Below are 25,197 nucleotides of genomic sequence, written 5' to 3' on the forward strand. Positions count from 1 at the left end.
AAATGCTCCCTCATTCTGATGTATTAAAAATTATGGTTTGGTGCCCAACTTCCAAAGATTAAAGGCTATAGGTGTGGTGCACTAATTGTGTAGACAAGGGGCCTCCAACCTTGGCAACTTTAAGCCTGGAAGACTCTGGGGGTTGAAGTCTGCCAGGCTTAAAGTTGCTCAGATTGGAGGCCCCTGGTCAGTGGTGGGATTCAAAAAATTTTTACTGCCGGTTCTGCGGGTGTGGCTTGGTGGGCGTGGCTTGGTGGGCATGGCAGAGGAAGGATACTGCAAAATCTCCATTCCCACCCCACCCCATCAACCTGATTTCCAGCTCCATTCTCCTGTGCAGGGCAACCAAAGGAGACCCAGCCGATCAGCTGGGACTCAATGGGAGGCAGAGAAGAGATGGGGTTGGGGCCAGTCAGAGGTGGGATTGGCCGGTTCTCCCAACGACTCAAAATTTCTGCTACCGATACTCCAGAACCGGTCAGAACCTGCCGAGTACCACCTCTGCCCCTGGTGTAGACAATATGCTCCTCAAAAGTCTTAGATGGCAGGCATATGATATGGCAGGTTTCAATCATTATCCAAGATATGGGTGGAACACCAATTGGATCATGCTGCTGGCAGAAGGTGTGGTGTTCTCCAGTTGTTTTGGATTCCAAGACCCATCTTCCTAAACATTTGACAAGGGTTAGTGTAGTTGCCTCGCAAAATATTTAAGGATACCTGCTTGCTTTTCTCTGTGTTTTTCAGAACAACATGTGGTCTCCTACAGTGGAAGAAGAATCATTTATGGACAATGGCAGCGCATGCTAAGATGTTCAGCAGAGATGGGGAAAATTGTGGTTTACAATCTCTAAATGGAATGAGCTTCAGTTAGGCTTCTACGTTCTATTTCTGTTCTGTCGTTATGATAGACAAAAATAAGGGAAGTAGAGAAGAAGTAAAGGAGAAGAAGAGGCAGAAGAAAAGTTGGAGGAGGAGAAAAAGAGGAATGGAGGAGGAGGAGGAGGAGGAGAAAGAGGGAAGAGAAACAGAAGAGGAAGAAGAAGAAGAAAGGAAGAAGAGGAGGAGGAGGAGGAGGAGGAGGAGGAGGAGGAGGAGGAGGAGGAGGAGGAGGAGGAGGAGGAGGAGGAGGAAAAGAAAGAAGACGAAAAGAAGAGGATTCAGATTATTCTACCCACTGAAGCAAATTTCTCCTTTCCCACCAGATCCTTCACCATGTCCACCTTGGGCCGCTTCCTCCAAATGGCTATTTATCCTCTCTGCGTGGTTTTCTCCTGCTGAGCTCATGCCATACATAGTCTCGCCCTTAATCCCCTCTGCAGGCTGCTCTTCCAAATAAGGGCCAAGCATTTTTGTATTGAAACAAGAACATACTGGGACCTCTTGGATCTCCAGAGAGCAGATAGGAGACCCAGTTGCCCAGGGGAAGGAGAAGACCACCGGAGGAGAGGAACGTAGAGGCCAAGGACTTGCCCTTGAAAACTAGGAGCTGGCATTGATGAATGTGTTCAGCTGAATGATGACTGGAAGGTTGCTTCTCTGCCCAAATCAAGTTGACCCACTTCCAATCATGGGTGGAATTCAATTTTTTTTACTACTGGTTCTGTTGGCATGGCTTGGGGGGTGTGTGGCTTGGTGGGCGTGGCAGGGGAAGGATACTGCAAAATTTAAAATTTGTTAACCTAATCCTACGTAGCTTTTTCTCTGGTAATATCACACTACTAACCAGAGTATACAAAACATTTGCTAGACCAATACTCGAATACAGTTCATCAGTCTGGAACCCACATTACGTATCTGATATTAGCACAATTGAGAAAGTCCAGAAATATTTCACAAGAAGAGTTCTCCACTCCTCTACTCGTTGTAGAATACCTTATGCCACCAGACTTGAAATTCTAGAACTAGAAAACCTTGAATTACACCGTCTTCGGTCTGATTTAAGCATGGTATATAAAATCATACATTGCAATGTCCTACCTGTCAATGAATACTTCAGCTTCAACCATAACAACACAAGAGCACACAATAGATACAAACTCAAAGTTAACCACACCAAACTTGATTGCAGGAAATACGACTTCAGCAACAGAGTGGTCAATGTCTGGAATACTCTACCCGACTCTGTAGTTTCTTCCCCAAACCCCAAAAACTTTAACCTTAGACTGTCTACTATTGACCTCACCCCTTTCCTAAGAGGCCTGTAGGGGGCGTGCATAAGCGCACCAACGTGCCTACCGTCCCTGTCCTATTGTTTCTCTTATTCTTCTTTTATTTTTCTTATATGTACCCATTTCATGTATTCACAACTATGTATACACTTATACTTATTATCTTGTAAACAATTGGCAAATCAAATAAATAAATAAATAAAAAATCTCCATTCCTTCCCCATCCCACGAACCTGCTTTCCAGCTCCGTTCTCTTGTGCAGGACAACCAAAGAAGACCCAGCCGATCAGCTGGGACTCAGGAGGCGGAGAAGAGATGGGGGCGGGGCCAGTCAGAGGTGGGATTTGCTGCTTCTCCGAACTACTCAAAGTTTCCACTCCCAGTTCTCCAGAACTGGTGAGAACCGGATGAATACCACCTCTGCTTCCAATGTACCAGTTTTCCATATGGACCCCTACGTCCCCCAAATAGAGGGCTCCTAAAGTCCCAGCAGATATATTTCCAAGAGTAGGTGGGGAAAACCACCGTCTATAGGGCAGGTCCTGCAATAGAGAAGGGATGTCTTTTTTTCCCTCAGTTCCACAAGATGTTGACACACCTCCTGGCCACCACGTTCGAGCTCTTTCTCAAAGCTAAGAACAGAAGGCCATTTAACTCCCGATAAAATAAATGCATCGTGAAGGAAAGCATCCAGGTTTGCCTAAGATCAGAAAACGCACTGAATCCTGTGCTGGGGTAACCAATTTCAACCATGCAACTGTCATTTCAGTAGAAATCAAATCAAATAAATAAATAATGCTTAGGATTATCCCATAACAGATTGCAGCCCTACGTGGAAAAAAAAAAAAAGCTGCCAGGTGTTCAAACTGACTTTAGAAAAGGCTGGGGGACATGAAACATTATTCCGATGCAGACTGGATAAACAATGAGACCAACTGACATCAAAAAGAAGTCCATTGATTCTGCACGGTTTATAGAAAAGTCTTTGTGTTCATCACAATCAAGCTGCGGGGCGTGCTTGCCAGAATGGGAATCCTAGAACATCCCGTTGTCTAGTTCTCCGGAAAGGTCAGGAAGTCACACTACAGACAGAAAGTGGCAAAAGAGATTGGCAACAGGTTGGCAACAGGAGTGAGTTTTCCCTCTCCTCTTATTCAATCTCTCTCTCTCTCTACAGAGAGAGAAAAGCTGCATTAAAAGAGCGTGTGTGTCAGAGGTGGGTATTCAGCAGGTTCTGACCAGTTCTGGAGAACCGGTAACAGAAATTTTGAGTAGTTTGGAGAACTGGCAAATCCCACCTCTGACTGGCCCTGTCAACACCATCTCTTCTCTGCCTCCCATTGAGTCCCAGCTGAACGGCTGGGTCTCCTTTTGTTGCCCTGCACAGGAGAACGGAGCTGGAAAGCAGGTTAGTGGGGGTGGGGAGGGAAGGGGGATTTTGCAGTAACCTTCCCCTGCCACGCCCACCAAGCCACACCCACAGAACCGGTAGTAAAAAAAAAATGAATCCCACCACTGCTTAGAATGTGAAAATACTGAAGTGGTGGAGAGTTTGTGGAACTATTTTTTTTTTTTTTTTTTTTTTTGTTTTTTTTTTTTTTTTTTTTTGGGGGGGGTTTGTTTTTTTTTTTTTTTTTTGGTTGTGGGGGGGGGGGGGGGGGGGGGGTGGGTTTGTGGTTTGGGGGGGGGTGGGGGGTGGTTTTGTTTTTTGGTTTTTGGTTTCTTTTTTTTTTTTTTGTTTTTTTTTTTTTTTTTTTTTGTTTTTTTTTTTTTTTTTATTTTTTTTTTTTTTTATTTTTTTTTGGGGGGGGGGTTTTTTTTTTTTTTTTTTTTTTTATATTGTTGGGGTTTTTTTTTTGGGGGGGGCGTTTTTTTTAATCATCAGCAGTAAAGGAATAAGCAGTCAAAAAATAGCACCACACTTTGTGGAGCATCCATGCCGGCCCTAGAAAAGACATCCAGATGCCTTGATGTGACTATTCCTACAAAAAGCAGGATTGTGGAAGGCATAAACTTCCCCGTGAGGCTCTGTGGAAGCAAAAAAATGGACTTTAAAGATGCAGGAGAATAAGAGAATTGATGCCACTTTAAACTCTGGTATTGGAGAAGACTCCAGCCAAGGGAACAAACCGGCGGGTTATTGAACACATCAACCCAGAGTTCTCACTCAAGGCACAAATGATCTGGCTCAAATTATCCTACATTATGCAGGAGACCCAACACCCTGGAGAAGACTGTTGCTGGGAAAGTTGAAAAGAATTTGAGGAAAAGGACGGGGAGCAGCAAGGTGGATAGATTCAGTGGCAATGAGTGCACCCTTAGGAGAACCGAAAGACCAGGGAGAGACCATCATGGCGAAAAATCTATCCATGTGGTTCCTAAAAACTGCTTGATGAACCGAAAGAGTCTCCAACTAGATCTTGATCTCAGACATTGAGGTTCATGAGATGGGGTGAAGGGGACAGAATTGCAAAAGAAACTGGGCTTCGGTAGCAGACTTTTTAGACATATGTACATCACCCTGCACCCAAAGGGACACGGTGGCTCAGTGGCTAAGATGCTGAGCTTGTTGATTAGAAAGGTCGGCAGTTTGGCAGTTCAAATCCCTAGCGCCGCGTGACGGAGTGAGCTCCCATTCCTTGTCCCAGCTTCTGCCAACCCAGCAGTTTGAAAGCATATAAAAAATGCAAATAGAAAAATAGGGACCCCTTTGGTGGGAAGGGAACAGCGTTCCCTGCGCCTTCGGTGTTTAGTTATGCTGGCCACATGACCACGGAGACATCTTCGGACAGCGCTGGCTCTTTGTAACAGAGATGAGCACCGACCCGTAGAGCTGGAAATGACTAGCATGGATGTGCAAGGGGAACCTTTACCTTTTTCACCACCCTACAGGTGTTCCTGACCTCAGTCTGGGTAACTGTGGACTTCCAACATGTCTTCTGCACTTGCATTGCCTTTATTTGAGATCCTCCTAAAGCCAGACTGGATCTTAACCTTCCTACAGGTGACCATCTACACTGTGGGATCATTGGGAGCAGAGCTGGTAGGTTTCCACTGCAACGGAGCTGGGCTGTAGCCCAAAGAGAAGGAAAATCCAAGTCTCAAAGTAGGAAACTCCTTTTAATCCACATCTTGCTTTCCTGGCCACAACGACGTCTTTGTGTCCTCAGGCCACTTCTTGGCAGCTTGGGTAAAGCTGGGCCTTCTTGCCATTGGCTTCTTCTGCAATTAAACCCCGATGGCCAGACGCTTCTCACTTCAAGGCGCCTGGCCTGTTCTTGGAAACCGAGCAGCTCTTTGAGCAGCTCCGCCTCCCCAGCACTCTCTCGGCACAGCCACAGCGCATGGATGCACGGGGCTTGGCGCAAGGAGCCGTCTTATCTCAGAAGGTCAGGCTTTCCTCTTCCCAGATGCTGCAGGGCCAAGATCTTTTCTTTTTCAACCAGCCCCATGCACCGGAATTTGGGTTTTTCCTCCTTTGTGGCAGAACAAAGAGTTTTATCTCCAGCCCAAGCTGTTCCCAACAAGCCTCCTTGGGGTATATTTAGAACACTCTTTCCAGAAGCCCGAGAGCCACCGTTCGGTCACAAGAACAATTGGACATAAAAAGTCCCCTCTTCGTCAGATGGAGAGGCCGAGCACAGACTGTCCCCAGGAGAACTCCGGGAGGGAATAAAATATTTGTGCAATTATAACTGTTCTTCCTCCCCTCCCCTGCACTTCCTGCCTCTCCCCCCGCCACCACTTCTGGTCCGCATTTATCAGCCATACAACTACCTGGGAAAGAGGAATGACCTCACAGGCCTTGGACCAGACTGAAAAGTGACACAAGCAGCATTCCGAGGATAAGTCATATGGCATCCTGGCAATCCAGATGACACACCATGACTCAGCCCTTTTCTCCTCGGGACAAACTTATCTCTCCCCTAAACCTTATTTTATTTCTTTATGCATTTGTTTCATGCCTTTGTTATTTTTACAAGTAACCTAAGGCAGAGGTCTCCAACCTTGGCAACTTTAAGACTTGTGGACTTCAACTCCCAGAATTCTCCAGCCAGCTGGCTGGAGAATTCTGGGAGTTGAAGTCCACAAGTCTTAAAGTTGCCAAGGTTGGAGACCTCTAACCTAAGGCATATAGAACATATCCAAAACACCTTCCTCCTCCTATTTCCTAATAATGACCCGTAAGTTAGGTTGGGCTGAGAGAGAAGGACTGGACCAAAGTCACCCAGCCACCTTTCATGGTTAAGGTGGGACTAGAACTCACTGTCTCCTGATGATTGGTCCAAAGTCACCCAGCTGGATTTCATGCCTAAGGAGGAACTAGAATTTACCCTCTCCTGGTGATTGGGCCAAAGTCACCCAATTGGCCTTTGTGCCTAAGGCAGGACTAGAACTCACAGCCTCCCACTTTCTAGTCTAGTGCCTCTTAACCATTAGATCAAACTGGCTCTGTTTTAGTAGATACCCTTCCCTAAACTCGTGCATTTGACTGCAATGCCAGTCATCCCCCTCCACCATGACAGGTCTCCAAAGACGAGTTTGCAGATCAGGGTTCAAGGAGCGTGTCAGGATCAGGCTTCCAGTTTTGCTACTCCAAGAGAGCAACTACCATCTAAACCAGTGTTATACTCAAGTCTTGGCCACTTTAAGACAGGTGGACTTCAGCTCCCAGAATTCCCCAGCCAGCTGACTGGGGATTTTGAGAGATGTGAACCTGGTGTTTCAGAGGACTCCAATCCAATGCACCAACAATTGGGATGCCAGCAGAAGACAAACAAAAGCAGGAGGACACTTCAATAAAAACTAATCAGATATGATGCCCAATGTCATTCATGAAATAAGTGAAATGCATGCTTATAATCTAGTGGTGAAGGCACTAGGCTAAAAAGCAGGAGACTGTGAGTTCAAGTCCTGCTTTAGGAATGAAAGCTGGCTGAATGAGTTTGAGCCAGGAGATGGGGAGTTCCAGTTTGACCTCAGCTATGAAAGCTGGTTGGGTGACTTTGGGCCGATCACTAGGAGACAGGGAGTTCTAGTCCTGCCTTAGGCATGAAAGTCAGCTGGGTAATTTTGGGCCAATCACCAGGAGACCATGAGTTCTAGTCCCACCTTAGGCATGTAAGCTGGTTGGGTGACTTTGGGCCAATCACCAGGAGGCTGTAAATTCTAGTTCTGCCTTCATTCTTAGGAGGCGGTGAATTCTAGTCCCGCCTCAGGCTTACTCCCTCACAGAGTTGTTGTTATGGGGAAAACAGGTGGAAGAAGATGTGCTGAATGTCTTTGAGCTGCCTTGAGTTATTTGTAAAAATAACAAAGGTGGGTATGATTAAACAAAATTTTAAAATCCATATATTTATGAATGTCTCCTTTCTTTCACATTCAAAAGCACATTTGGCAGCCAAGCTTTGGAAGCCAATGACAGTTCCAATACCCCAGGTGCTGAGGGAAACATCTTGAGAAAAGGGAACCACAAGATCATTCACAAAATGAGACGTTTTGCATCGAATTAAACCCATTTCCTTTCCTAGAATTCTGTCGTCCACGCGACCTGCTTGAAGCACTCAACCATTGCTCAACGACAGGCATCAGCTATATAAACATTTCTTAGAAATTCTCCCTTCCTAAAAACAAGGTGTCTGCCTTATCCATGGGATCGCCTTAAGACAGTGATGGTGAACCTTTTTGTTGTGGTATGTCGAAAGTGTGCACATGTGCACATACCAGCACCCACAATGCAATGCGCTCCACCACCCCCAGCGCATGTGCGCACAAAATCCCTTCCCCACCCCTTTACCTGCACTGTGCATCGTGTTTTCGGCCTTTGAGGCCTCGGAGGCTAGTGTAACAGGCTCGGGATTCACCGTGAACGTAAGGGCCCCCTTTCACAAAAATAGAGTTGTTATACCCGATAAGACGATCACTTGGAGGGTAGGAAAAAGGCATCACGCCGCAACAAAGTGAAAAACGGGGTATATGACACCCCGCCCCCCCCCAAACTTAAAGCCACCAAGCTTTTTAGAGAGGCAGCCTTTGGGGCCAAGCTTTAGAAAAAAAAAAAAAGGACGAAAACAGCGAGTGTTTTAATCAAAAAAATTTGTCTCCAAGACCCACTGATGCGTTATTAGAGAGAGGGGGGGAGAATTCGTGTTTTCCCGCACTTTTTCCCTGGTTTGTTCTACAGGAGGGAAAGAACACCCACGCTGGAAAAAAAGTTCGCTCACTATTCAAACGCCGAGTTAGAAGTGCAGTTCATTCTTGTACCTTCCCAATGGAGATCAATCTGTTTCCACGCGCTTTTGAGCCTATTATTTCTATATACTTATGCCTGCTCGGTCAAGAGAGAAGAAGGCAGACTTTGCAGCCTCAGGGAGAAGCAAAAGAGCCTGCTCACGCACACTGCCCCACCCCAGCGCTAGGAAAAAGTACAAGCATCCTTCCAGGAGGGGGGGAGGTGAGCAAAGGGGAAACGAAGGAAATCCAAAGAAATCGCAGCAGCTTCGGGAGAAAAAAAAAAAAAAACGAACTTTCCCGAAAGCAAGGAGGCCTTATTTTCCAGCCTCCTGAGGCTGCCAGGGGAGGGGGGGGGGGGGGGGGGGGGGGGGGGGAAAGCTATTGCCTGCCAGCCTGCAGGAGGGGTGGGGGGGGAGGAGGAGGGAGGGGGAAATGGCCTCAAATGGGCCGAAAATCAGCTGGAAGGTGTGCACATGCACAGTGCAGGTAAGTAGGTAAACACATGCCATAGGTTCGTCATCGGGGCATTAGGATTTCTTCATTTAAGGATTTCTTCATTTAAGGATTTCTTCATTTAAAAAATGACATTACTGTAGACATAGCAACTTTAAGGTGTGTGGACTTCAACTCCCAGAATTCCTCAGCCAGCTCTGAGGGGACTATCCAAATGGTGGATTCTGTTGCTGTTCATTAATTGAAATACAGGTAATCCTTCACTTACAATAGTTTGTTTAGTAACCATTCAAATTTACAACAGCGCTAAAAAATGTGACTTATGACCCTTTTTCACAATTGTGACCTTTGCAGCATCCCCGTGATCACATGATAAAAATTCAGGCGCTCGGTAACTGGTTCGCATTTACGACCGTTGCAGTGTCCCAGGGTCATGTGATCCCTTTCTGTGACCTTCTGACAAGCCATGGGACTTCCGGAAGGCCCATTTATCCCCTCCCAGAGCCTCCACACAGATCCTGCACTGACTTCCATCGAAAATGGGCTGTGTGGAGACTCCTGGGAGGGGAGGAGAGGGGTGGGCCAGTCAGTCAGTTCAAATACTGGTTCAGCGAACCAGATGTAACTTTAACACCCGGTTCGCTCGAACCGGTGCGAACCGGTAGAATCCCACCCCTGCTTCTCTCCAAGCAGACCCTCCTTCCAAAAGACAGTTGTGGCCAGCAGCACAATGTCACTTGCATGGAATTATTGTTTATAATTTGAAGGTTCCCAGCTGCAACTTCCAATGGAGAAAATGTAGCAAGGGCAGAGAGGCCCACATCTCCATCATACTTTTTAAAGTTCTCAATCATCTTCTAGTTCAGCTAAAGGTTTTCCCAGTACCCTCATCAGAACTTCAGAGGCAACTAGGGTTTCTCCAACCTTAGCCAACGTTATGATGGGTTGACCTCAACTCCCAGAATTCGGGGACACCCACCTTAAAGTGCTCAAAGTTGAGAAACACTCATGACAATGACCAATTCTGAAGGAAACCTACAGTACAAGGCACAGGAATGCCCCCCAGACCTCCTGCTCCACACCAAGCATTTCATCTTCCAAATTAGCTCTTCTGCAGAAGAATCGTAGAGGGAGAACTTCTCCCTTTCTCCATCCACCTGAGCTGGGCACCCATCTTCCTTCCCACACCCAAGATTATCCTCGGAACTCACCTACCTGCTTAGGAATCAGGAGGTGTTTGGCCCCTCAATGGCAGAACAACTTGAGGATGCCCTTCTCTCAGAAGCTCCTGATCTGGGTGGAGTTACAGGGGTCAGGAGCTCCTGCCACTGGACAGCTGTTCTCTTTCAGACAGCTGGGAAGGGACAGCTGGGTCTTCAGTCCAGCTTCTGAAGCAGATGGAATGACTCAGCTTTTTGTCAAATGTCCAGCTCAGGAAAGAAGGCAAGAGATAATCAGCTAAGCATGGAAATAGACTAGACTAGACTAGAACAGAACAGAATAGGAAGGGAGCTTGGAGGTCTTCTGGTCCAGCCCCCCCTGCTCAAGCAGGAGACCTTATGCCATTTCAGACAAGTGACTGTCCAGTCTCTTCTTAAAAACCTCCAGGGATGGAGAGGCCACGATTTCTGAAGGCAAGTTGATCCAATGGTTAATTGTCCTCCCTGTTAGGAAGTTTTTCCTTAATTCCAGGTTGCTTCTCGAATAGAATAGGAATGGAATGGAATGGAATGGGAATAGGAATAGAAATAGGAATAGAACAGAACAGAATAGAATAGAATATGGAATAAGGGGTAGAATGGAATGGAATGGAATGGAATAGAATAGGAATAGAACAGAACAGAACAGAATAAGGAATAGAATAGAATAGAATAGAATAGGATGGGATGGGATGGGATGGGATGGGAATAGAACAGAACAGACAGAATAGAATAGAATAGCATATGGAATAAGGAGAATAGAATAGAATAGAATAGAATAGAATAGAATAGAATAGAATAGAATAGAATATGGAATAAGGAGTAGAATAGAATAGAATAGGAATAGAATAGAACATGGAATAAGGAGTAGAGTAGAGTAGAGTAGAGTAGAGTAGAGTAGAGTAGAATAGAATAGAATAGAATAGAATAGAATAAGGGAAGGGAAAGAATAGAATAGAATAGAATAGAATAGAATAGAATAGAATATGGAATAAGGAGTAGAATAGAATAGGAATAGAATAGAACATGGAATAAGGAGTAGAATAGAGTAGAATAGAGTAGAATAGAATATGGAATAAGGAGTAGAATAGAATAGGAATAGGAATAGGAATAGAATAGAACATGGAATAAGGAGTAGAATAGAGTAGAGTAGAGTAGAGTAGAATAGAATAGAATAAGGGAAGGGAAGGGAAGGGAAGGGAAGGGAAGGGAAGGGAAAGAATAGAATAGAATAGAATAGAATAGAATAGAATAGAATAGAATAGAATAGAATAGAATAGAATAGAATAGAATAGAATAGAATAGAATAGAATATGGAATAAGGAGTAGAATAGAATAGGAATAGGAATAGGAATAGAATAGAACATGGAATAAGGAGTAGAATAGAGTAGAGTAGAGTAGAATAGAATAGAATAGAATAGAATAGAATAAGGGAAGGGAAGGAACAGAACAGAATAGAATAGCATAGCATAGCATAGCATAGAATAGCATAGAATAGAATAGAATAGAATAGAATAGAATAAGGGAAGGGAAGGAACAGAATAGCATAGCATAGCATAGCATAGCATAGCATAGAATAGCATAGAATAGAATAGAATAAGGGAAGGGAAGGGAAAGAATAGAATAGAATAGAATAGAATAGAATAGAATAGAATAGAATATGGAATAAGGAGTAGAATAGAATAGGAATAGGAATAGGAATAGAATAGAACATGGAATAAGGAGTAGAATAGAGTAGAATAGAATAGAATAGAATAGAATAGAATAGAATAGAATAGAATAGAATAGAATAGAATAGAATAGAATAGAATAAGGGAAGGGAAGGAACAGAACAGAACAGAATAGAATAGAATAGCATAGCATAGCATAGCATAGAATAGCATAGCATAGCATAGAATAGAATAGAATAGAATAGAATAGAATAGAATAGAACATGGAATAAGGAGTAGAATAGAGTAGAGTAGAGTAGAGTAGAGTAGAGTAGAATAGAATAGAATAGAATAGAATAGAATAGAATAGAATAGAATAGAATAAGGGAAGGGAAGGAACAGAACAGAATAGAATAGAATAGAATAGAATAGAATAGAATAGCATAGCATAGCATAGAATAGCATAGCATAGCATAGCATAGAATAGAATAGAATAGAATAGAATAGAATAGAATAGAATAGAATAGAATAGAATGGAACAGAACAGAATGCAGAATATGAATGGAATGGGATAGAATGGAATAATAGAATAGAATAACAGGAAAGAATGGAATGCAACAGAATTAGAACAGAATAGAATTCTTCATTGGCCAAGTGTGATTGGACACCCAAGGAATTTGTCTTTGGTGCACATGGGACATGCTTGGGGTAGGAGAGAGATGCCTTCTCCCCCAGGCCATCTCTTTTGCACAATATCTCCTTCTCTGCTTCCTAGTTCCCTGCAGTTGTTTACATAGATGCTACTTGGCCCCGCCCCCCCAAGTCCTTCAGTTACAATCTGGATCCCCACCAAATATGTAACATTTGGAATCTCGGTCTGCCTTCTGCAAGAGCCAGTCGGCCGGTGCCAAATGTTATGAGTGGCAGGGGACAGAAGGTGCTGGTTGATTATGTGTCAGTGTGGAGGCTGTGATCCATTCTGGCTCGACTTGGTTGCAAATCCTCATAAATAGACAGAGGAAATGGCTTCCAGGGAATGCAAAAAAGGCCCCGTGAAGATTTGCTTCAGTTTTCCAAGTGCGAAGTTCTCCTTCACACGATTATGACATCATAGGTTTTCATGGGTTGGTAGGGCATCACCTGGAAGTAATTTCGCCAATCAGGAACAGCCAACAGAATAATTAGAATAACTGCAAACGGACGGACCCCTGCCACATATCACCCCAGACTTAACAATGGTTGGTGAGAAGGACAAAGAGGTCTGGATGGTGGGTGTGACAATACCTGGAGACAGCAGAAGAGAAGAGAAGGAACTGGAGAAGATAACAAAACTCAAAGACCAACAAATAGGAATAGAATAGTTCCAACAGTAATAGGCTCCTTGGGTGTGGGGGAAGACCCGCCTCTACTAGAAGAGTGAAATATTTTGACAAAAATCAAAAAGGCAGAATATTCTATTTCCCTAAAGGAGTGGAGAAACATGTTCTTGGAGGCAGAAAGCCCCCAAGTCTTTCTTAATATCCCCCCCCCAGCATATATTTTGTGCCCATTAAGAAAGACTGGGCCATCCTATCTACAAAGCAAAAGAGCTTCAGCTCCAGGATGATGGGTTTAAGTCTTGACCCTCCAGGACATAGTAGGATTAACCCATCCAGCAGCAGAGCTCACTGCATCTCCTAAGGTCACTGCATCACTCCTAAGGTCACTCATCTCCTAAGGTCATTGCATCAGAGTCCAAACTTCAACCAAACCTGAGAGCTCAGACAACCCACAGAGCCAGCTATGTCCCCTACAACAACCAATAAAAGACATGCTCTTGCACAGGAACAGGAAGCTCAAGGGCAAGGCCCAAGAGAAGGTATAAAAAAACCCCACTCTCAACTCCATGGGGTCAGCTGCCCAGAACTCAGGTGGTTCTGCTTCATCATTAAACCATCTTTCCAAGCAGCCTCCATGTGTTCCAGTGTCTTTCTCCCGTCTTGGAACTGAACCAGAGGGATATTTATCCCAAGAGGGATACTCCCAAAACATCTGGAGCACCACTGGAACACCATTGGCATTGACAAAATCGCCATTGGTCAATTGCAAAAGGCAGCTTTACTCAGAACAGTTTACATCCCACAATGATATCGCGAGCATTATAAAACATCCACATCTGCCTCTCCCAGGTCCTTGGGAAGGACTCAATAAGTGGACAAAAATGCCAACTCCAGTCTGGACATCTGGCTTGCTATGTGTTGGATCATATGAATACGAGAAAGAACGGGAGAAAAATCACAAAATGCAAAGCTGTGCAAATAGAAGTAGAATAAAAGTGGCAAAAGAAAGCCAAGGTAATACCAATAGTAATGGGCGCCTTGGGTACAATACCAAAACATCTGGAGCGCCATTGGAACACCAGCTCAGGCTTTCAATTCTGGCTGAAATTGATCTCCAGAGTTTCAGGGAGGATCTCTTTTTAGGATCTTTTCGGCTTTCCTGGTACTCACACTAGAGCCAGTGAAATCCAATGACACAGCTTGATTCCCAGAATTAAAAATAAATAAATAAAGCAAATCAGATATATATTTTAAATAGTACTTTAATTATTCCTTAGTGCCAAAAACAAAAAGGGCAGCAACAATAGGCTTCAGTTATTCTGTTTTTGGCCAGTAATTAGCCATTAGCAGCAAAACACACACACACACACACACACACACACACACACACACACACATACACACACACCGACAACAAACTGAGCCAGCTGACCTGCCTGGCTTGGCTTTTTTTGGCAAGCAAATAAAATGATGCACTTGTAAACGAGCAGAGAAGTTCCCAGTTAGGTTCCACCCTACAATTATGACGTAAAGCAGCACAGTGCACAGAAGTTCCTATGAAGAAAATGAAATTCGATGCAAAAATAATAATAATAATAAGGTTCTACATTTAGGTCAGAAAAGCCAAAAAAGCAGATATAGAATAGGAGGTCCCTGGCTCAATAGTAGTAACTGTGAGAAGGATCCTGGAGACCTAAGTGGACAATCACTTAAATATGTGCGTGCTGTAGTAGCCAAAGTGTCAATGCAATCCTAGATCACGTGAGGTGTTATTACCCCTTTAAAATCCCTTGGTAACACCATACTTGGAATATTCATCCAAGTTTGGTCACCACAATGTAAAAAAAGATGTTGAATCTCTAGAAAGAGCAACAAAGATGATGGCTAAAACTGAAGACTAAAACATACGAAGAACGGTTGCAGAAACTGGGCACGTCTAAATGCAAAGAAGGACTAGGGAGGACATGAGAGCAGTCTTCCAATATCTGAGGGGCTGCCACAAATGGGGTCAAGCTATTCTCCAAAGCACTGAAAGACAGAACAAGAAGCAATGGGTGGAAACTAATCAAGGAGAGAAGCAACCTAGAACTAAGGAGAAACTGGCTATCGGTTGGAACAATTAACCAGTGGAAGAAACTGCCTCTAGAAATTGTGAGAGCTGGGAGTTTCAAAGAAGAGATTCGACTAGTCCTATTCAGGGACCAAGAGGGCACTTAACCTTATCAGAGAGCAGTTCCTGGATCTGATATGATGAATGGATGCAAAATGGATCCAGTTTTTAGGAAAGGAAAACCCAGCCTATGTTTATGGACACATGCACCCAACTTCATTGAGCGCTTAAAAGTGTCCAACTTCTGGAGGGGCAGAGTTCGGCAAGCTTTTTCCTCATGCTGGTTTAACAAAGCATGAAAGAAGCAACCAGATTCCAGAACTTTGATTCAGAAGTTCTTTCTAGGGCAAAGAACAAGGGCTGCCCAAAGAGAATCTCAGCAGGTGCCCATGCTCCTGCCTGCACATGCCACCCTGAAGGACATTGCCTCTCTTGCTGAAGTCTGACCCAGGTTTGGCATCTCTGAGGCCCCCTCCCCTGGGTGCTTTTGGCGTGAGCTTCCCTCTCGGTCACGAGAGAGGCAGAAACTGCAGAAACAGCAGACACAAGGACGCCACTGTGTTTAACTTCCCCGCGGGAGGGGGCTCTCCCTACCTCTGGAAGGCATAGAAACTCCATGGCACTGCCCGGCTTCCTCAGTCTGGCTAAAGAGGTCCACAACAAGTCCCCTCTCGTCTATCACGGAGACCTGCTGTGGAAAGCGGACAAGGAGCCTTGGTTGCCAGCCTCAGCTCAGAGGGAGGATAAAAAGGGAATCTGCTTTCATGGAAGCCAGGGTTTGCTGAATTAATTCTTTGCAACAAACAAGGAACAGGCGAGACCCATCACAGTGTATCGTATGAGAGAGAGGGGAGGGGGAGGGAGGGAGGGAAGGAGGGAGGGAGTTAGAGAGAGATTAGACAGACAGACAAATATGGATGGATGATAGATATGATAGACAGACAGACAGACAGACAGACAGACATGGATGGATGGATGGATGGATGGATGGATGGACGGATGGTAGATAGATAGATAGATAGATAGATAGATAGATAGATAGATAGATAGGACAGACAGATATGGATGGATGGGCGGACGGATGGAAGATAGATAGATAGATAGATAGATAGATAGATAGATAGATAGATAGATAGATAGATAGATAGATAGATAGGACAGATAGATATGGATAGATGGATGGATGGAAGATAGGTAGGTAGGTAGGTAGATAGATAGGACAGACAGATATGGATGGATGGATGGATGGATGGATGGATGGATGGAAGATAGATAGATAGATAGATAGATAGATAGATAGATAGATAGATAGATAGATAGAGACAGATATGGATGGATGGATGGAATAGAGTGACAGAAAAAGAGAGAGGGAGGGAGGCAAATGCATATTTTCTCATCTTCCTTTATCTTCCCCTAAAGCAGAATGTCCCAAATCTGGGTAAATTCCCCCAAATTGAATAAAGGTGTTATTTCTTTGGGTAGCAACCCCCAAACCCCATGACTCATCCATCACAACAGGGGTATTTCAAAGGGCTTCAAAATTGCAATGTACCCCAAAATATATCTGAAAATCTCCCAAAGAATTGCTATTAAGATGAAAAGCCACAAAATTACCAATGGCAACATATTGGAATGACATCAAGATCTTTCAGGGATATTGTTTTTAAAAGCACAGGTTGTGCTTGAGTTACAACCATTAATGCAGAGGCTGCCGGAAGTTATGATGGTGCTAAAGGAAGGGTTTTATGACCAGTCTTTGAACTTCGATAAGACTTTCTGATAAGCAGTTTTAGGTAACTAAAGGAAATGGGCGTTGGTTCTTACCTGACACGCCATTTCTCTGGAGCCGTGAGGATCATCCAGAGAGTGGGAGGTGCTTCAGTCTACGTCGTTGATGGCTGAGCTCAATCACTGAGGAACGCTCCGCCCTCCATCACGTGGCTCTCTTGCGTTCCCCAGTTTGCGTGAAGACGAAGGTGAAGAGAAGGACGTTGCTCTACTCTCCCTATGCTAAATAGGTCATTGGCGAAACAAGGCCCCACCAGACGGCAATTAGCAGGGCTGGATGATCCTCACGGCTCCAGAGAAATGGCGTGTCAGGTAAGAACCAACGCCCATTCTCCTGAGAGCCGTTCGGATCATCCAGAGAGTGGGACATACCAAAGCTTGGCTGTCCCACGGAGGGACCCCGTCTGGTCCTGCAATCTCCGAGGTTCCCTGAAGACTCGCTGGAGGACTCGCCTACCAAACGAAGCCTCCGCCGAGGCAAAGGTGTCAATCTTATAGTGTCTAATGAAAGGAGAGGAGGATGCCCAAGTGGCTGCCCGACAAATATCAGAAATTGGAGCCTGGGTGGCCCAAGCCGCCGAGGTGGCTGCACTTCTGGTGGAGTGTGCTGTGATCCCCTGGGTACCGGCAGTGCCTGGGACAAATAAGCCTTGGAAATGGTAGCCCTAATCCAGCGGCAGATGGTTGACGGGGACACTTTGTGGCCTAAGGATTTGGGCTGGAAGGAAAGGAAGAGAGATTCTGACCTCCGGAAGGGTTGGGTACGCTTAATGTAAATGCGTAGGGCCCGTCTTACGTCCAGTGAGTGCCAAAGCTTCTCCCTTTCCCGCGAGGGATTGGGACAGAAGTTCGGGAGTATGAGTTCTTGAGCCCTGTGAAAGGTCAAGTTAACCTTGGGCAGGAAGGTAGGGTCCGGTCGGAGGACCACCCTATCGGCATGAAATATGCAAAGGTCCTTCCTTACCGACAAGGCTGCTAACTCCGATATGCGGCGGGTCAAGTAATAGCTACCAGGAATACCACTTTGAATGTGAGGAATTGGAGAGAGGCTTCCTGAGAGGCTCAAAGGGTTGCTTAGTCAGAGACACCAGGACCTTGTTAAGGTCCCAGGTAGGGTATCGGTGTATGGTTGGGGGACACAGGTTGGTGGCCCCCTGAGGAATGCCCGAATACGGGGTGGTGGGAAAGGGAACCCAGGTTATCACAGTCAATGACTGTGGATAGCGCTGCGACCTGACGCCTTAGGGTGTTGGGGAAAGCCCTTTCCTCAGGCCCTCTTGGAGGAACTCCAAGACCTGAGCTATGGAAGGTGACAGCGGGTTGATCTGGAGACCATGACACCACTCGCAGAATCCCTTCCAAGTGGCGTTGTATATGCGGGTTGTTGAAGGCCACCTGGCGGCTAAAATGGTCTCAATAACTTGGTCGGAAAACCGTTCTTTCCTTAAGCGTTCCTCCCGCTCAACCTCCAAACGGCTAACTGGAGCCACTGAGGGTCTGGGTGTTGAAGGGGCCCTGGGAGAGGGATATCCTGGTCGGGGGATTCTCCAGGGAGGGGCCACCGATAAGTTGCGGAGGTCCGCAAACCAGGGGCGCCTGGGCCAGAAGGGTGCTACTAGAATCAGCTCTGCCCTCTCGGAGATGAGCTTCTGGAGAACTCTGGGAACCAGGGCTAGAGGCGGGAAGGCATAGAGGAGCCCTGTGGGCCAGGGGCAACGGAGGGCGTCGTGATTCTCGGCCCCGTGGGAGGGGTACCTGGAGAAAAACCTGGGGAGTTGCGTGTTGAGTGGGGAGGCGAAGAGGTCTACTAACGGGAGACCGAACATCTGGTCGCTTCCCTGAATAGTGACGGGTGGATGCGCCATTCGGACTGGTCCACCGTGGTCCTGCTTAGCCAATCCACTTGGGTGTTTGAGTCCCCTGAGATGTGTTCGGCTCTGAGGGAGAGGAGATTGCGCTCTGCCCAACGGCAGAGGCGTTCGGCCTCCCTCATCAAGCGGATGGACTGTGTGCCCCCTGACGGTTGACGTGAGCCTTGGCGGTGACGTTGTCCATGAGTATGAGGACATGACGCCCACGTACTTGGGGGAGGAAACTGCGCAGGGCCAGGAAAATGGCGTGGAGCTCCAGCCAGTTTATACTGCACCCCCGTTCTACCTGAGACCAAGTGCCCTGAGTTGAGAGCGAGAGGATGTGAGCGCCCCATCCGGACAGGCTGGCATCTGTGGTAAGGGTGAGGTGGTGGGGCTCCTTGATGAAGTGACCCTTGTTGATGGTGGGGCTGGTCCACCAGAGGAGAGATGTAAGGACTCTTGGAGGTACCTTGACTGTGGCCTTTGAGTTGCTTCTGCCGGTCCGCTGGAATGGGAGCAGGAACCATTGTAGGGGTCTAGCGTGTAGACGGGCCCATGGAACAATGGAGATACAAGAAACCATTTTACCCAGTAATTTGGACAATTCTAAAATTGTAACCTTCCTGGAGCGCCTGATATGCCTGACGGCTTCCTGGATACTAAGGAATCTCTCGGGGGAGAGGAACACCTTACCCTGCACTGAGTCAATGACAGCCCCCAAGTGGGAGATCCTTGTAGATGGGGATAGTTGGCTCTTTTGCCAATTAACTAGGAAACCATGGTCTTGGAGGGCTGAGATAGAACCCTGATGTCCCTCTCTGCTTGGGGTCTGGAGGGAGAGAGGATGAGGATGTCATCCAGGTAGCAATGGAGGCGGACCGGGAGATTCCTGAGATGAGTCGCCAGGGCCGCGAGGACCTTAGTGAAGGTCCTCGGGGCAGAGGCTAGCCCAAAGGGAAGGGCGACATATTGGAAGTGGCGGTGGTTGTAGCAGAACCTGAGGAATTTGAAATGGGAGGGTCGGATTGGAATGTGGAGGTAGGCCTCGGAGAGGTCTATGGAGGATAGCCAGTCCCCTTGGCGGATGCTGAGGAGGATGGACTGCAGGGTGTGCATCTTGAACCTGCGATAGACCAGATAACGGTTAAGGCGTTTAAGGTCCAAGATGGCCCTCCATCCTCCGGAGGATTTGGGGACTACAAAAAGGTGGGAGTAGAACCCTGCCCCGCTGGGAGGGTGGGACGGGTTGAATGGCCTGTATTTGGAGAAGATGATGGATTGCTGAATCCATTAGGTTTGCGTTTGATGGGGTCCCTTGAGGGGGGACGCCAGAAAGGAGTCAGGGGGAGCTCTTGAATTCGAGCGTGAGGCCGAGTCTGATGGTATCACGGACCCAGGTATCAGAGGTGGAAGAGTCCCATCGGTCGGCAAAGTGCTTGAGGCGTCCGCCGATGGGAGGAGGGACGGGATCTATCTACGCCGGAAGGGCCTCCCTCCTGAGCCCCTGAAAGGGCGCCTGTAGCCGCTGCCCCTCCTGTTCCTATCGGCCGGATCGGTTCAATCCTGGGGCTGGAACGGTCGGGAGGAGGGGGTCTCGAGTACCTTGGCGGGAAGGGAGACTGGTAGAAAGGGCGGGAGGAGCCTCTCCGAAATGGCTGGGGGCCTCTAGACTCTGACCTCCGAAACAGAGGAGGGAGAAATTTTCTCTTGCTCCGGGTTTCAGATAGCAAGGGGTCCAGAGCCGTGCCAATTAGTTTGTCCCCTTTTATGGGGGCAGTAGCCAGCTTAACTTTGTTTTTAACGTCCGCCTGCCAGTGTTTAAGCCAGAGCAGGCGGCGAGCAGTGACATGGGACGTTATTGCCCGGGCAGAGAACTTGACCGCATGGAAGGTGGCGTCAGCGGAAAATTCCGCCGCGGCCGTCAGTTTTGCTATGTCCTGGTGAGCCCTTGTGTTGGAGGGGGGGAACATGTTGCTTCAGTTGCCGAAGCCACCGGATCGAGGATCTGGTGAAGAAAGAAGCCGCAGTGGCTGATCTAATAGCCCAGGAGTCCGCTTGGTGAGCTCTACGTAGGGCGAGCTCGGACCTCTTGTCCTCGGGTTTCAGAGCCTCTAGGGGATCACTGGGGGAGGACGAGGAGGCCAACCCAACAATGGGCTCATCCACCTCGGGGGTGTTGAGTAAGTCACAGAAACTCGACTCGAGGTTAAAGAACCTCCTGTCCAGGCTGGATGGGGCGGGAGGGGCCCTAGTAGAATTCAGTTGATTTGAGACCAGGTCATGAAATAGGGGTGGAGCCGGGATTACCTCCGCCTCCACCACGGGTTGACTAAAGATGGCGTCCTCCTGACCTTCTGCCGGGGAGGGGAGAGCTGAGGAGGTTTGCACCGACAGGCCAGAGATGTTCCTGGCTTTGAATAAAAGGGATTTAAACATGTGGGGCTTGAACAGGCCCGCAACAGTGGGTTGGTCCGGGGTGAGACCCTCATCCTCGGACATGTCCCCTCCATAGGATCTACCTCCGATAGGGGCTCCTCTTGTTGCATAGACCCCCATTCCATTTCCTCTTCCCCCAAATTGGTCTAGATACTCTATATCCTCCTCCGGGTCCCTTTCTGGGAGAGGACTGCCCCCTTGAGAAGGTACCTGACCACGAGTAGGGTCCGATCTAGGCGAGGACCTCATTGATGGTGGGTCGTGAGAAATGCACAGCCTAACTTGACGACGGCTGAGCGCAAACTGGGGAACGCAAGAGAGCCACGTGATGGAGGGTGGAGCGTTCCTCAGTGATTGAGCTCAGCCATCAACGACGTAGACTGAAGCACCTCCCACTCTCTGGATGATCCGAACGGCTCTCAGGAGAAAGATTGAGAAGCAGCTGCCTTAACAGCTAACAAATGTATTCCTAGACAAGCATTCAGGAATGCACAAATGGCTTTTTGTGACTCATAAAGCCGTTTGAGATCCTAAGAGTTTTTATGATGCCAGTCTTAACCAGCACAGGTTATTTGCCTCCAAAAAAACAGAAATAATATTGATCCATAAAGCCCTTTGAGAACCTAAATCTTAGTGTTTATGATCACAGTGTTAACCAGCACAGGTTATTTGCCTCCCCCCAAAAAAACCAGATATGGAACCTGGAATCTTGCATTGCACAGTAGTATAATTGTCATGTTTTGCCTATGTTTAGTTTAGTTTAGTTTACTTTATTGTCATTGCACCTTGTACAATGAAATTAAATACCATCTTTAGTGTACATTATGACTATGAAAATAAACACAAATACACATCCTTCACACTCCACACATTGAATTGAAAACCCCCGACACCGCACCAACACTGCACTATATAGCAGAATTCAACAGAGCTCCTGCCCTGGGATAGAAGCTGTTTTTCAGCCTATTTGTCCTTGTTTTTAGTTTAGTTTAGTTTAGTTTAGTTTAGTTTATTGTCATTGCACCTCGTACAACGAAATCAAACACCATCTTCAGTGCACGTCATGACCATGAAAATAAACACAAACACACATCCTTCACATTTCACACATTGAATGGAAAACCCCTGATATTGCATTCATATTGCACTATACAGCAGAATTCAACAGAGCTCCTGCCCTGGGATAGAAGCTGTTTTTCAGCCTATTTGTCCTTGTTTTCATTCTCCTGTACCGTCTGCCAGATGGTAATAGTTCAAAAAAAGGGTTCCCAGGATGAGATGATCTTTGAGAATGTTTTGAACTTTCTTAAGGCAGCGGGAGCTATGAAGCTCTTCCAAAGAGAGGAGAGGGCAACCCATGATCCTCTGGGCAATGACATTAACCCTCTGGAGTACTTTCTTATCTGCCCCTGTGCAATTGGCAAACCACAGGTGTAGTAAGTTAAGATACTCTCTGTGGTGCAGCAGTAGAAGGTCCCCGGCAGTTTTCCATTCAGCTGCTGTTTCCTGAGAAGCCTCAGGTAGAATAATCTCTGCTGGGCCCTTTTGACCTGCAATGTAAGCACCCCAGGTCAGGTCCTCTTTTAGGGTAACATCCAGAAACTTAAAACTGGCCACTTGCTCCACTCTGTCTCCATTGATAAGCAAGGGCTGGATGTCTGATCTGTTCCTTCTATATAGTCCACTATCAGCTCCTTGGTCTTATTGGTGTTGAGGACCAAGTTATTGTTTCCACATCACAAAAGCAACTGGTCCACCTCATCTCGGTAGGCAGACTCATCCCCACGAGTCGGTTACATCACAGGGTCCCCTAATTAGTTCCACCTCCTCACCCTCATGTCCCCCACCCGTATTATCCAACCCACTGGAGAAAAACTGTCAGGCTAGGATGGGAAAGGCAGAAGCTTCAGCCTAAAGTTCCAAAGGTCCTTTTTTTCAAGAGGCAACTGGACTTTCTGATTTTTTCTTTGAAGACATTTCGCTTCTCATCCAAGAAGCTTCTTCAGCTCTATTTAAAGATAAACTAAATATAAGTAGTGACCTTGGCCACAATATCCTGGAGGAACAAATAACATACTTTTTTTTTTAATGGAGTGGTGCAAAGTAGAGAGTTAAAGGTGATCGTTGCTCCTTGAGGGAGATTTTTCTAGGTCTCTGGCATTGGAGTGGTTGGAGTGCCATTTGTCGGAAATGGTGTAGGGTCTCCTGCTTGGGCGGGGGGTTGGACTGGATGGCCTACAGGACCCCTCCCAACTCTGTCAGTCTGTCTAGATTCTAGAAGTCCTCCAAGGTCCCTTCCTACTCTGTTATTATGTAATCCTGTGTCTCCTGCTTGAGCAGGGGGTTGGACTAGAAGACCTCCAAGGTCCCAACTCTGTTAGTCTGTTAAAAAAAGCTTCTTGGGTGAGAAGTGAAATGTCTTCAAAGGAAAAGTCCAGTTGCCTCTTGAAAAAGCATCATTGGGATAGCCATGACCTGGATGACTCCAGAGAATCTCCATAGACATTCGACCTGAAGCACCTGCGGCCAGTCCGATTCAGTCCTACCTGATACAGGTACAGATTCAGCACTTGCATGCCAGGTAAATCAAAATTAAAAGCAGAATCCAGCTCTGCCCTGCCAAGCGCCAACTTTCACAAATGGAACAATTACCTGCTTCAGCAGGAGCCTCCTTCCTCTGGGTTTTGTGAGTCACAAGTAGCTGGAGAGAAAGGAAAGGAAGGAAAGGTCAGGCACTGCAAGGACCCAGCCAGCCAGTAATTCTCCCAACTAGGAACCAAATTGTTGGGGGCAAGAGGCTGACTCTCTAAACTGCTTAGAGAGACTGGAAAGCACTGTGAAGTGGCACATAAATCTACATTCTTTTCCCCTTCCATCATCTATCCACCCATCCATCCATGATGCGCAATGGTTAGAATGCAATATTGCAGGCTAATTCTGCCCACTGCCAGCAGTTTGATTCTCACAGGTTGACTCAGCCTTCCATCCTTCCGAGGAGGGTAAAATGAGGACCCAGATTGTTGGGGGTAAGAGGCTGACTCTCTAAACTGCTTTGAGAGGGCTGCAAAGCACTGCGAAGCGGTGTGTAAGTCTAAGTGCTATTGCTATTTCAAGACAGAGATATAACCCTCCGGGGGCTGCAATGTCTTTTCAATTGAGGCAACCTTTGTCACTTCCTTCCCAGGAATCCTCCCCAGACGGATGGCTGTGAATTAATTCTTTGTTTGGGGCTGACTAATCTCCCGCTCGGCCTACCTCCCTTTCCAGACAAAGCAGCACTTTCAGTTACCAAGGACAACCAGCCGATCCCATTCACCACCGCACAGAAGCCAGTGAGGAAATCCTTTCACCTTTCCTTTATATATATCTTCACTATTCAGTCTCAATCTTCGAGTGCATCACTGACAAATTAATTTTCCTTCTTTTCGATAAAACTCAAACCAGGGAGGGGCAGATCCTTTGCATTCTGTGGGTGGGGGTGGAAAAAACCCTCATATGGTCCAAAACTCCTGAATACTAAATAAGTACCTTGACTAGACACAAAGACAGTTTTTACCCAAATGCCATTACTCTGCTAAATAATTCCCTCAACACTGATTTAACAAAGCCTGCACTACTATTACTGTTAATCTTCTCATCACTCCTTATCACCCATCCCCTCCCACTTGTGACTGTATAACTATAACTTTGTCGCTTGTATCCTTACAATTTATATGGACTGTTTCCTAGTATGATTTGATTGCTTATTGTACCCTATGACTATCATTAAGTCTATTCTATTCTATTCTATTCTATTCTATTCTATTCTATTCCACTCCATATTTTCTATTCTATTCTATTCCACTCCATTCCATATTTTCTATTCTATTCTATTCTATTCCACTCCATTCCATATTTTCTATTCTATTCTATTCTATTCTATTCTCCATTCCGTATTTTCTATTCTATTCTATTCCACTCCATTCCATATTTTCTATTCTATTCT

General features: G+C 46.3%; 1 protein-coding gene across 4 annotated transcripts in view; it reads right to left on the reverse strand.

The window, feature by feature from the left end:
* LOC113420285 (adhesion G protein-coupled receptor G1-like) overlaps positions 1–23,930 on the reverse strand; it is a 79,804-nt gene extending 55,874 nt beyond the window's left edge. For 2 of the 4 annotated variants that reach the window (XM_026680129.2, XM_087971713.1), the window contains exon 1: positions 23,865–23,930. The gene's annotated coding sequence lies outside the window, so the exon portion shown is untranslated. Of the gene's footprint in view, positions 1–15,243; positions 15,691–23,864 lie in introns of those variants that run through there. The other 2 variants (XM_087971715.1, XM_087971714.1) reach the window with 2 other exon arrangements.
* Positions 23,931–25,197: the final 1,267 nt, after the last annotated feature.

The sequence above is a fragment of the Notechis scutatus genome, chromosome 9 (assembly GCF_049901735.1).
Source record: "Notechis scutatus isolate UNSWTSFEM ecotype Mainland chromosome 9, rNotScu1.2, whole genome shotgun sequence".
NCBI lineage: Eukaryota > Metazoa > Chordata > Lepidosauria > Squamata > Elapidae > Notechis > Notechis scutatus.